Genomic DNA, 12,347 nt, shown 5'->3' on the forward strand with positions numbered 1-12,347 from the left:
TGTGTGTGTGTGCTCTCCAGTGACTCTCGCAGTTACGCACAAAAACACACATAGCAACATGCACTAACCAGTCCAGGGCAATGCTCAGCTTTATCGCCGATAAATTACATATTGATTTGACCGTGTGGACGGGGGACTGGGGAATAGGCTGAGCTAGTGAATTGACTATTGAGTTTTCTCCCCGAAGTGATTATCGAATTCCTGCTTTTCTTCTCTACGTACGCAAGCTGCCTGTCGGCATCTTGCAGGTTGCAGCACATTGGACAATATTTAAAACCGGCATTGTTGGTACGTGTTGATTTAATCAGAATCAGAATCAGAATAAGCTTTATTGCCAAGTATGTTCTTTACACATACAAGGAACTTGTTTTGGTGTTGTAGGTGCATGTCAGATTCAGTCACATTCTCTAAATATAAGAAGGTTAAGAAAGTCAAGTATTAGAATATAAACAATATTAAGTATATATACACAGTATGTATTAAAAATAAGACTAGACAGAGAAATACAGCAGAGTAAGTACAGTGGCATGGAGAGCCAGAGGTGGGGCGTGGAGAGTGTCAGGATGGGTTTTCGGCCATGGTTGCTAAGGCTAGTGGCAGATGGGAAAAAAAATTGTTCTTGTGGCGTGAGGTTTTGGTCCTAATGGACCTAATGAACCTCAGCCTCCTGCCAGAGGGGATCCAGGGAAAGTCCTGGGAGCTGCTCGGTAAAACCGCCGTCTTCTCAATACCATGCTACGCACTTTTGGACGATGTATTTAGTAATACAGGTTTATTACAAGTTTGGTGTTGGCAATCATTTAAATCAGACATAATATTGTACCAGGGGATGTAATTACATTTGTTTTAAACTAAAGATGGCAACACCATCATTTAAAAAAAATCCTTTACAAGTCCAAATTTGACTTAAAGGTCCCATGACATAGTGCTCTTTGGATGCTTTTATATAGACACCTTAGTGGTCCCCTAATACTCTATCTGAAGTCTCTTTTTTATATAGACACCTTAGTGGTCCCCTAATACTGTATCTGAAGTCTCTTTTATATAGGCCTTAGTGGTCCCCTAATACTGTATCTGAAGTCTCTTTTATATAGGCCTTAATGGTCCCCTAATACTGTATCTGAAGTCTCTTTTATATAGGCCTTAGTGGTCCCCTAATAATGTATCTGAAGTCTCTTTTATATAGACCTTAGTGGTCCCCTAATACTGTATCTGAAGTCTCTTTTATATAGGCCTTAATGGTCCCCTAATACTGTATCTGAAGTCTCTTTTATATAGACCTTAGTGGTCCCCTAATACTGTATCTGAAGTCTCTTTTATATAGACCTTAGTGGTCCCCTAATACTGTATCTGAAGTCTCTTTTATATAGACCTTAGTGGTCCCCTAATACTGTATCTGAAGTCTCTTTTATATAGACCTTAGTGGTCCCCTAATACTGTATCTGAAGTCTCTTTTATATAGACCTTAGTGGTCCCCTAATACTGTATCTGAAGTCTCTTTTATATAGACCTTAGTGGTCCCCTAATACAATATCTGAAGTCGCTTTCCCGAAATTCAGCCTTGGTGCAGAATTACAACCACTAGAGCCAGCCCCACAATGAGCTTTCCTTAGGATGTGCCATTTCTGTGTCTGTAGCTATTGAAGAGGAGAGAGGGGGGGGCAAGGTGGAGGATGGGGGTGTGGCCTTGACCAACTGCCACTTTGCTCGTTTGAAAGCCATGATGTCTCTCTTTCTCATGGGTGGGCCAAATTCTCTGGACGGGCAAAGCAGAGAAAGGGGAGGTAACCTTGCTCTTTATGACATCATACGGAGAAGATTCCAGATTGGCCCATCTGAGCTTTCATTTTCTCAAAGGCAGAGCAGGATACCCAGGGATAACCATTTCTAGCCACTGGGGGATCATAGGCAGGCTGGGGGAACGCATATTAATGTAGTAGTAGTAGTAATATCATGAAGTGAAATTTTCATGCCATGGGACCTTTAAATATAGATTTTTTATTGTAGTTTTTTTGCTTAAGTACCAAAAGTAAACATGCAAAATGTATAATTTCAGATTTTTGTATTATTATACAACCATACATCACATTTTATAAACTGATATGTTTTGTGCAAAACTATAGTTTGCAGAGTACTGTGTGTGCTGTCACATGAATTTAAGTTCAGAGGATACATTACATTCTGAGAACTAGAGATCAAGACTATAAAGTAACATATCCACATTGGACTTATATGTAATTAGTTTCATGTAGACAATTAGTTGATTAATTGATTAGTAATTAATTAGAAAATAATCTGCAACTTGAAGTAATTTATCAAGGTAAAAAGCCAAGTTTTTAAAGTTTTTATACACTGGAAATAAATAAAGAATGTATGTTTGCGCTGCTCACAGCATTGAAAAATAATATTCACAAAATTCAATAGCATGATTTCTTTTCCAGCAACATCGCCTTGCAACTTTAAAATCCACAAAAATCACTATTATCATATTTTCGGAGACTGTTCTCCCCGAAAAAAAGACTCCGATAGGTCGTTTAGGTCAAGCAGCAATTACGACTAATACTGTATTTAAGTTTAGAGTGGCTGCGCCCTCTAGTGGCCGTAGTAATAATGACCGGAGCAAAGTAGAGAGTAATGTGACGAAGTATAACAGCGCTACATTTCCGTATATGGGTGGTTGATGGATCAAACACCCAGGAGAGCGGGATTCGAGTCAAAAAATTAAAAGTAAGCGTATGACTGTTTCACAACATTAACAATGTGTTTAAATTCTCCTCTAGGTCGTATTGGAGGAATATATGACCTTTATCGTCGTATGGTTTAAAGGACAATTTCTACAAATTCTACAAATCTGAATGGATGTATACCACTAGATAAGTTAATGGGGAGCATGCAGGTTTTTGTGCATTTGTGTGTGTATCTTATTATATATTAACATCTGTGGTTGGTCCAGTTATATGTGTCTTTTAAAATCTGAGTGGTTGTGTTTGCTGTGTGTGTGTGTGTGTGTGTGTGTGTGTGTGTGTGTGTGTGTGTGTGTGTGTGTGTGTGGCCGAACATGCTGTGTGTATGATTGGAACACACCTTGCCAAAGTGTAGTTAAGACTTCATGCTGCTCACCCTATTCGCAGGGATAATGTGATTAAAAGCCACCTATGGCGCTTTGTGAGTTAGAGATTGTGTGTGTGTGTGTGTGTGTGTGTCTGTGTGTGTGTGTGTGTGGAGAGGAACTGGTCAAGCAGCCAAATGCACCACCTTAATATGTGCCTCGTGCTCTTCTGCCCGCAGGGCTGAAGCAGCACAGTGCCGGCTCCACGCAGAGCCTCGCTTCAACCCGAGCCAAATCATCAACCAACTATCACCCTATACAAGGTTACATTAACACTCTGAGGCTTCCACTCACATATTAGACTTCATACACTCCAGGAGACGAGATTCAAGCTCTCAAATACTAGGAGAGGTTTTACATCCGCCTTGTTGACGTGGCACTTTGTCTGTTTTTGTGTCTACAGCATTTTTCTCTCTTTTGTGTGTGTGTGTGTGTGTGTGTGTGTGTGTGTGTAATAATTAACACAAAGTATAAAATGCAAGATGCATTTTCTGACACTGATGAGGGGAATCCATGTAAAAGCCTTTATCACTTTATTGATGTTCTTTAATAAATCTGCAAGGATATAAATTATGGAGGACTCAATATAAAATACTGTGATGCTAAAGATGATATAGAGCCATATAAAATATTAGAGAACTTAGTTCATTAAGTGCACTGATGAGGAAGATTTTGGTATGAGCCATTATTCCTAATAGATTTCTCTTATTAAATATGTAATAATTAAAAAGGAGGGGATGTGGATAAATAGTCTGAAGAAGGTTTTGAGAAGAAATAAAAAAATTTAAATTGCCGAATTTGCTGAATTTACAGAAAATAATAACACCACGATATCACTTTCATCCCTGTGCATCTAGCACAGATAGTTTCTTACCCTAGCTTAGCACAAAGACGTGGGGGACAACCGCCAGCTGAGCACACTCAAATATGTATCTCTTGTTTGAATTTTTGTACAAGAAAAGTGGGATTTCCTGCAAAAGGCAAGCTGCAGGTGCAATGGTGGTGTAGTGGACACTGTCTAAACGTCAGGTTGAATATACACAGCCATCATTTAAAACTCGCGGGCCGGATGATGGCATTTTTCCAAAGGAGACGTGATACTCACTGGTATCTTTTTTTGATCTATAACAGAAATCTTCAACATGGGATCAGGGACCCCTACGGGGTCCTCAGAGTCACTGCAGGGGGTCCTCCGAATAATTGTTAAGTTTTTTAAGTTTTTTCAAATTAAAATGTCTTAAAGCTTTAGTGCGTACATTTGTGATATTAATGAACGTCCGTTACATTCAAGCCATTACCAAATTAGTTGCTACAAAGCTAATTAAGACTATCAGCTCCACACAGCTCTCTCTGGATTTCTCAGCATGGCTATGTTCACAAAATGATGGCGTCCGGTGACTTGAACTCCTTGAAGGTAATGGCCTCTTCTGAAGAGTCCATCATGTTTTTTTAATCCTCCGTGTCCCGGGGTTTCTATTACGTGGACGCACCGACAGTGTTGTTGTCATTACTTAGAATTCCTCATAGGGGCGACAGAAACTACGCACTATAGCTTTAACATGAATCCAACTATATATATATATATATATATATATATATATATATATATATATATATATATATATATATATATATATATATATATATATATATATATATATATATTATATATTATATATATATATTATTAGCAAATATACAACCCCACTGATGATAGGCTTTCTCCTATGGGTAAGGTAGTCACTAACGTAGCCATCTACAGATACAGTTAATCCTAAGGATTAGTGTCACATGTGCCACATGTATGTTTAACATAAAAAAAATGTATAATGCCAAAAATTATTATTTTGATAGCTTAGTATTCTATGCACTAAAAGTGTATACATTATATATGCAACTTCATTTTATACAATATATGTAGTAGGGGGTCCCTGCTCTGTCTCTCCCTTAGTTAAGGGGTCCTTGGTTTAAAAAACGTTAAAGACCCCTGATCTAGTATAAGGCTGTTGTTGGAAAACTGCTATCTTACCTTACAAAATTTCTGTCACTCAGAGGGACATTATCAGACTTGCTGTGCTGACTGGTTTTTGCTTCATGTTCAACGAGCTCGCTCTGAACTTGGAAAAAAACTACTTAGTGCCCCTGACTCCTGGAACAAATTACATCACTTTCTTAAAATCAACTCACCTGTGCCGTTTGGACAACATAAAAAAAATAATCTGGTTTTAAATTGGCAAACTTCTACTTGTATTTGCTTTACATAATTGTACTTTCTTTTGTATCCGTATTATCAAATTTCATTCTTTTAAAGTTTTACTGTCGTTTAAGCTTTCTCGTGATGATGTATTCTTTTCTGTGTTGTTTTGTTGTTGTCTTCATAATTACTCAATTTCATTGTAAATGAGGGTTGTCCCTCAATGAACTTTTGAGTCAAAATAAAGGTTGACTGAATGAAAATGACTTTCTAAGTGAAATGCGGTGAAAGCCAAACCAAAACAGCCAAAAGTTAAAAGGGTTAATACATTTGAAAAAAGTTCTAATGATTATGGGAATGTGTTTGAGTTGTTGGAAGGTTATTTCTTTCACTTTTGATGGAGCTAGACAAGCAGTTCCCCCTATGCTATGCCCCTATGCTATCAGTCTTTGTGCTAACTTTGGCTAAACATATCCTGTGATGGACAGAGATGAAACTGATATCCATTTTTCATGTAACTCGGGATGAATGGAAATAAAGTGTGTAACCCCAAATGTTGTACTGTTCTTTGAAGTTTGGAAGTTGAACTGAGAAGTGAATTGCAGAAAAGGGGCTGTGACTCTGTAGCCTAGATTCTGTACATTCACTGTCACTGTGAGAATGTGTGTCTGCATTGTGCTTGTACATAAACATGTGAGAGAGATGATGCTCATTAATCACAGGCGGGATGACCCAAAAAAAAATCCTTTTTGTCCATTGCTCAAAGAAAAGAAAAATTGAAAGGAGAAAGTACAAGCACGCCAGCAAACACAAATCGAGGGAATCACGCCACAGTATGATTCAGTGTTCCATATGGAAGCTAAAGTTTAATGTCAAAGTGAAGCTGCACTTTGACGTTTTATTGCTGGGAAATCCGTGCGTCAGATTGGATATAGAACTTGAGAAAAGATAGGAGAAATCCTTGTCTTGTTTAATATGACAAACTCTCTTCATGTTTTCCAAATGGCTTTATGTTCTGTCTTCACGCTGCGGGCTATAATGATGGTTACATTTGTTTGCGGTCAGTACGCCATTAGTCTATATTCACGACATTCCACTTCCGGGTTTGCTCCGGTGCCACCAGAACTTCCACTGGATGTCCCTCTTTTCGGCCAGATGTCGGTTTCCTTCCGTTTCCTTCCGTTTCCTTCCGTTTCCTTCCGCTTTCTTTGTGTTGTCGTTCTAACCTCCGGTGGATTTCTGAGGACTATGGTTAACTGCTCCTCAGATCTCTGCAGGGTAAATCCAGACAGCTAGCTAGACTATCTGTCCAATCTGAGTTTTCTGTTGCACGACTAAAACTACTTTTGAACGTACACACCTTCCACCAAAACAAGTTCCTTCCAGAGGCTATTTTGCAGAGGCATCGTGGCTCTGCCTGGTGCTTAGAGCCACCCAAGATGATTGTGATTGGTTTCCAGAAATGCCAAAAAACCAGAGCACGTTTTTTTCTCCCATCCCGGAATGCTGTGTGGACCAGTCAGACCCTCCTCCGCAACGCTGTCGAGGAAGGTCTGGCAAAGCGAGACTAGTACGCCAATAACACCCACTAATGTGGTAATGATTTAATGTCCAATCAATGCAATATCCTTTAAAAGGCTTTACTTAAACCTAAAGGCCTTTACACAGCAGGTATGTTCTGTTAAATTTGCACGTCAATATATTTTTTTGAACTGTTGTTTTTGTTGAATACTTTCACACAGAATGCAAATATTACGCGCCGATATAGCGGAGAAATTGTTTTCCAGAACAAGGTAAATTTTTTCTGAGATTTCGCACCGCGAATAGAGACCTCAACCAATCATGTTGTATTGTTTAAAACTTTAGTGGGTAACTTTTTGGCGCACTCACAATTGCATATGTGGACGTGCCGACAGTTTTGTTGTCGTTACTTAGAATTCCTAATGGGGGCAACAGAAACTGCGCACTATAGCTTTCATCACTAGCTAGTTATATTTTTTTGTGCACAAGGTTATGTATGACCTGCGGAAAAAAAGGGGTCAGCCCTGTACTGATGTATGATAATGATAACTTGTGCAGACTGATGATAACATTAACCAAAACCTCTTTGTCTTTAGTTGTTTCACTTTTTTGTTGCTGCGTTTTTCATCACCTTCATGCACTAAAGTGTTCCTCCTCTGATGAAACCAACAACACAACCAGCGTCTGCTTGTGTTTGTTTCGTGTGTTTTGTGGGCCATTGTTTCCTGGGCAACAGCAGATGGATATAAAAAAAAAAAAAAAAGAAAACAGGACGAGACAGCGAAACAAAACTGCTGCCGGTGTCGGGAGCCAAATGAATGAAAAACAAAAGGAGGCTCAGTTTCAAACACTGTCACATAATAACAAGTGTTTTAAAATTGCCGATAGTTGAACAGTTGGGAGAAACCATGAAGGCAAGTTTGAGGTTATTTTGAATTGACTTCAGATCACTTTTGAGTCTGCTGGAGTAGTTCAGATGTGCACCTTGAACTTTATGTAACTGTTAGGGCTCCTGTAGGCTGCCTGCGTGGCGGTAGCATGTCAGCTGCGTGGCGTGTCCGTTTTTATTTCGGCTCCCATGTTAACAGGTTAGAGCTTGCACGCTGCCTGCTTGCGTGACAGGACTGACGCCTATTTTTCACGCGACACGCAAGCGTGTTGGAAGCGTTTCCAGGCAAAATAGAATACGAAAAGATGTTTTCATGTCATTTTGACACAAATCCATTGAATAAATGACATGTTGATGTTTGAAAGTCTCTAGGTTTTGACATAAATAAATGTAATTTAAAAAATTATAATAAATAATTACAGATTTTCTAATATTGCACCTGTCAATACAGAACAAAATATTCTGTAGCCTATTTTGCTGTCAATACTGCTCACGTTGTCTTTGCTGTAATCAAATCCATATATAGGGTTGAAGAACACTATTATTTCATTTCATCAATGGGAAACACATGTGTCCAGACAAGGCTAGCAGCAGCGCCGCGTCAGACACGTTTCTGGTGTGCAAAGACATAGAAAACGCCACGCAACCGCCACACAAATGACACGCAACAGAAACGCCATGCTCACGCCATGCAGGAGCCGTTGCATAGACAGGATGTAAGGGTACATTCAATTACAGTTGGTTAGCTGGTGGTGCATTTAATGTTATTGTAAAATACCCTTTTGGCATCTGGTGGTTCTTCTTTTTTGTTGTGTAACTGCAATTGACTGGTAAAATAAGTTTTGATATAAGTAATTGTTATTACATTTGAAATAAATCATTTTAATTTGACCATATGGCCTACTCTGGGTCCTCCACAGGGTGACTAGACGTCAGTCCTATAATGCGAATGAGGAAATCGGAGAATTGTGCTGTTTTCCCGACTCTGACATCTCACGTTTTTGTTTTTTAAATGTCGTGATTTAGGTGTTAAATTTCATTTACAATGGTCTTAAAAAGGTCTTGAAAAGTCTTAAATTTGAATTGGTGAAACCTGCAGAAACCCTTGGTCCAAACAATCACATAAGAGTTGGGATACAAGACAGACAGTGGAAGGGAAGATGCTACCACTGTTGCCAGCGGTGTCAGATGAAAGTAGAACATGGGGAGAAATAAAAATGCTGAGCGCAAGAATTGAATCTGTGAGGCATCTTTCAGCAGAGATCCCTCCGAGGTGTTAGGCTAAGTCGTTCTGAGGCTATTTTAACAACGTGGCCTATCATTTTTCTCTTATTCTCACTCCTTTCTACCCTTGATGTTGTCAGCCCTCTATTCCTCGCTTCATGTCCTCTGAAAAGCAAATCCAGCTCCACTGAAGAGAGCAATAACAGCATTTTACAACGCAGCAGATGTCACTGTGTTCCTGGGATGCGTCCTCATTTGGCAGCTCAGAGCGGAGCAACTCCGCGGCGTCATTCTGTCCATCATTCGCTGTGTGGGAAACAAATGAGGACGCACATTTCAGAGATCCAGTCGAGCCAACACGAGAATGTGATGGCTCCATTTACAGATTGCCTGCTGACATGGTAAGATGCTCTGCACTGTGACCATGACAGGTATGAGGTTAGGAAAAGCAGTGCAGGTAGAGAAGAGTAACATACTGTATACAATAAGCACGAAAAGACAGAGATTATAGGAATTATCAGCATGCACAGTATGCATTCAACACAGTTATTGGCTTAAACTACCTGTTGGTCGTGTCTTAAACGATAATCTTTACAAGCTGCTACCTGAACGCAACTTCCCCCCCAATGCATTAGACAGTTGACAGCATGATTTTTCCCATCGTATCAATCCCCACTGCTGCTGAGGTAGCGAGACGTTTCATAATCCTTAAATCGCTCTCCTACATGGCTCAAAGGGAGAATGTCCTCCGCCGAAAAACGCCCCCATGGGTCGTTAGTTTAAGCAGTTTTTACGTCACATATTTACATTTACAGTGGACAGCTGGTGCTAAGAAGCTCTTCATAGCCGAATAATTGACCTTTAGGCCGCGAACGTGACTTTGTTTAAAGGGGATTATCCTGGTTTTGATTAATTATTTAAGAAGAGTAAACATGTCTTGTGCTTCAAGTCACTGTTGGCTTATTCAATATTTAACCAAGATCTCAAACTTTTCCTAACCTTTACCAAATGTTTACAAAAGTTCCATAATACTTTAGTTGCTTCAAGCTAATTGCATACTGCAAGAGTGAATATAACACGTGAAATACAATGGCACCCGCCAAGATAAGTGAATCAGCTTTAGCTGTGGCATAATGTTGCTGACAAAAACCCAATAGCTGTTATAAATAAGTATTATATAAACCTTCTAGGAGACATGGTGGCTGTAAACCACCAGAGGACCAAACACCTGCAGGATAACAGCCCAGAATAAGAGCACAGAATCTGACAAAGTTCCAAAAGCTGTAAATATCCAATAAAATGTACTTGATTTGCCAAAATACATTTTGCAGCTTTTGGAATTTGTTCAGTTTTTTTTGTATTGAAGTGGTAAGTCAAGGGCAACTGGACTTCATATTCTTAAAATATCTTTAAGAAATCTGTCTTTATCATCCATCTTTAAAAAAAACAAAAAGTGTGAAAAAAGTACTTTCCTTTCAGAAAAGCAGGGTCACTGAGGACATTAAAAGCAGTCTCATATATTCTAACCAAAGCTCAGACCCTCTCAGCTGCAAACAGGACAGCCTTGTGTGGTCTGTAGTGGCTCGTCTTGGTTCTGACTTTATGCTTGACTGGTTCCTCCAACCTCAACATCTCATGAATATGCCATAGAGGTTGCAAAGGGACTATTGCTACACATCCAACATTCATAACAAACTATGAGGGCAAGGTTTTCCGGCTCGGGGGGGATCATTCATGTTTATTAAAACCTTTAAACATATTTTCTTCCATACAGCATGCTTAATTCAATTAGCATTTCTAACATCCTTTCCATGAATTAGATGCATGTTTCTGTCCATCTTTCAGGTTCATTTCTCTCCTGGGTTTTACAGCGCACAAATAACCTCTCCATCTTGCCGTGTCTCTTGGGGTTTTAGAGGCCAACTTTATGTCATGGTACTCGGATGCAAACAGCTGCTTGTGCAGTGTACAATTTTCCAGCAGACAAGTCACAGTCAGAGTGGAGGCTAACTGGGTACACACTTGGCAGAGCTGAATGCAGTGTAATTCACAGTAGAAGTGTATCAATAAGAGAGAGAACCAATCTTCTCAGTGAATTCACATCCTTCTCTCTTCTAAATCAGCTCGTCTGACTTTGTCCTTTACTTGCACCTTCACGCGTCGGGCCGGCTCTGCCCGCTTGACCGATCTTATTCAAATTACTGAGAGGGCTACATTTCTTCATGCTGGGCTACGGTGCTAGACAGCAACTATGTAGAATGCATCAAGGGCAGATTCTGATAGTGGAAAGAGTCATTTCGCAGGGGTTGTGATGCTACAAAACAAATTGTATCCAGTGATTTACAGACGTCAGAAGTCCTTTTGGACTCCATGGAATCAGGATGTGACGTTGCAATACCCCTGTTTGGTCGCTATGTTCAATTTGTTTCAAATTGGTTTCCTGGCGCACTTCCTGAGGCCCTGGTTGACACTACGACTGGGTTTTAAAAATTGATTTTCATTTGATTGATCCAAAATCGATTCATAAAATCCACGGATCGATCTTTGTCTGTATCATATGAAACTAGTAGACCTAAGGAATCCATTGGTACCAAATACCCCTCCAAAGTTAGGTTATATTTTGGGGAGGGAAAAACTGGCATGGCCATTTTTAAAGGGGTCCCTCTGTCACCTCAAGATATCTGAATGAAATGTCACTCAAAACTCACTGGCTGTAGAGTCTGTAGAGCAGAGCTGCACTTTATTGTGTGTTCATGTTAAATAAAAAGTACAATAATGTAACTGCTTTGGAGTCAGTTCTTAATGTAAATATTGATACTTAAAGAATGCAGCAGGTTAGAGGGAACCTTGTAGCCTACAATTGTAGAATCTTTTCATATCCAAGCTAAATTGGTATTTGTACAACCCCCCACACCCTCCCCCCAATAATTAAAACTGGCCAGTGCAACCCACCCCAAAACCTATTCTAATTTTCTTTACATAAATAAAGACGTTTGCACCATAAATTCATGCAGAAAAGGCACGAATTGCAGAAAAATTCACCAGAATGCAGGAAAAGTGTTTGACGCTCAAACTCTATCACGCATGTGGTGCGTGCTACAGATGTCAAATGAGTGTGATATATGTCACATTTCACAATTCCTCGCGCTCATTTATATTAATTAAAAAGCTACAAGTTGTCTTTAATATATTCACAAAACACATCCCCCAAACACAGAGATGCACACAAATTCATGTTCTCTTCACAGTCTATAATTTACGATATTTCAGAAAGTTGCTTAAAACTTGCACAACAATTTAATGGAAAAATAACTGCTGTGCTGTAAATCCAAAACAATAAGCTAAAAAGGGGCTAAGAGGCCCAGATGATTTGGCTAACCTCACATTACATTTAGGCATTTGATCCATTG

The sequence above is a fragment of the Perca flavescens genome, chromosome 10 (assembly GCF_004354835.1).
Source record: "Perca flavescens isolate YP-PL-M2 chromosome 10, PFLA_1.0, whole genome shotgun sequence".
NCBI lineage: Eukaryota > Metazoa > Chordata > Actinopteri > Perciformes > Percidae > Perca > Perca flavescens.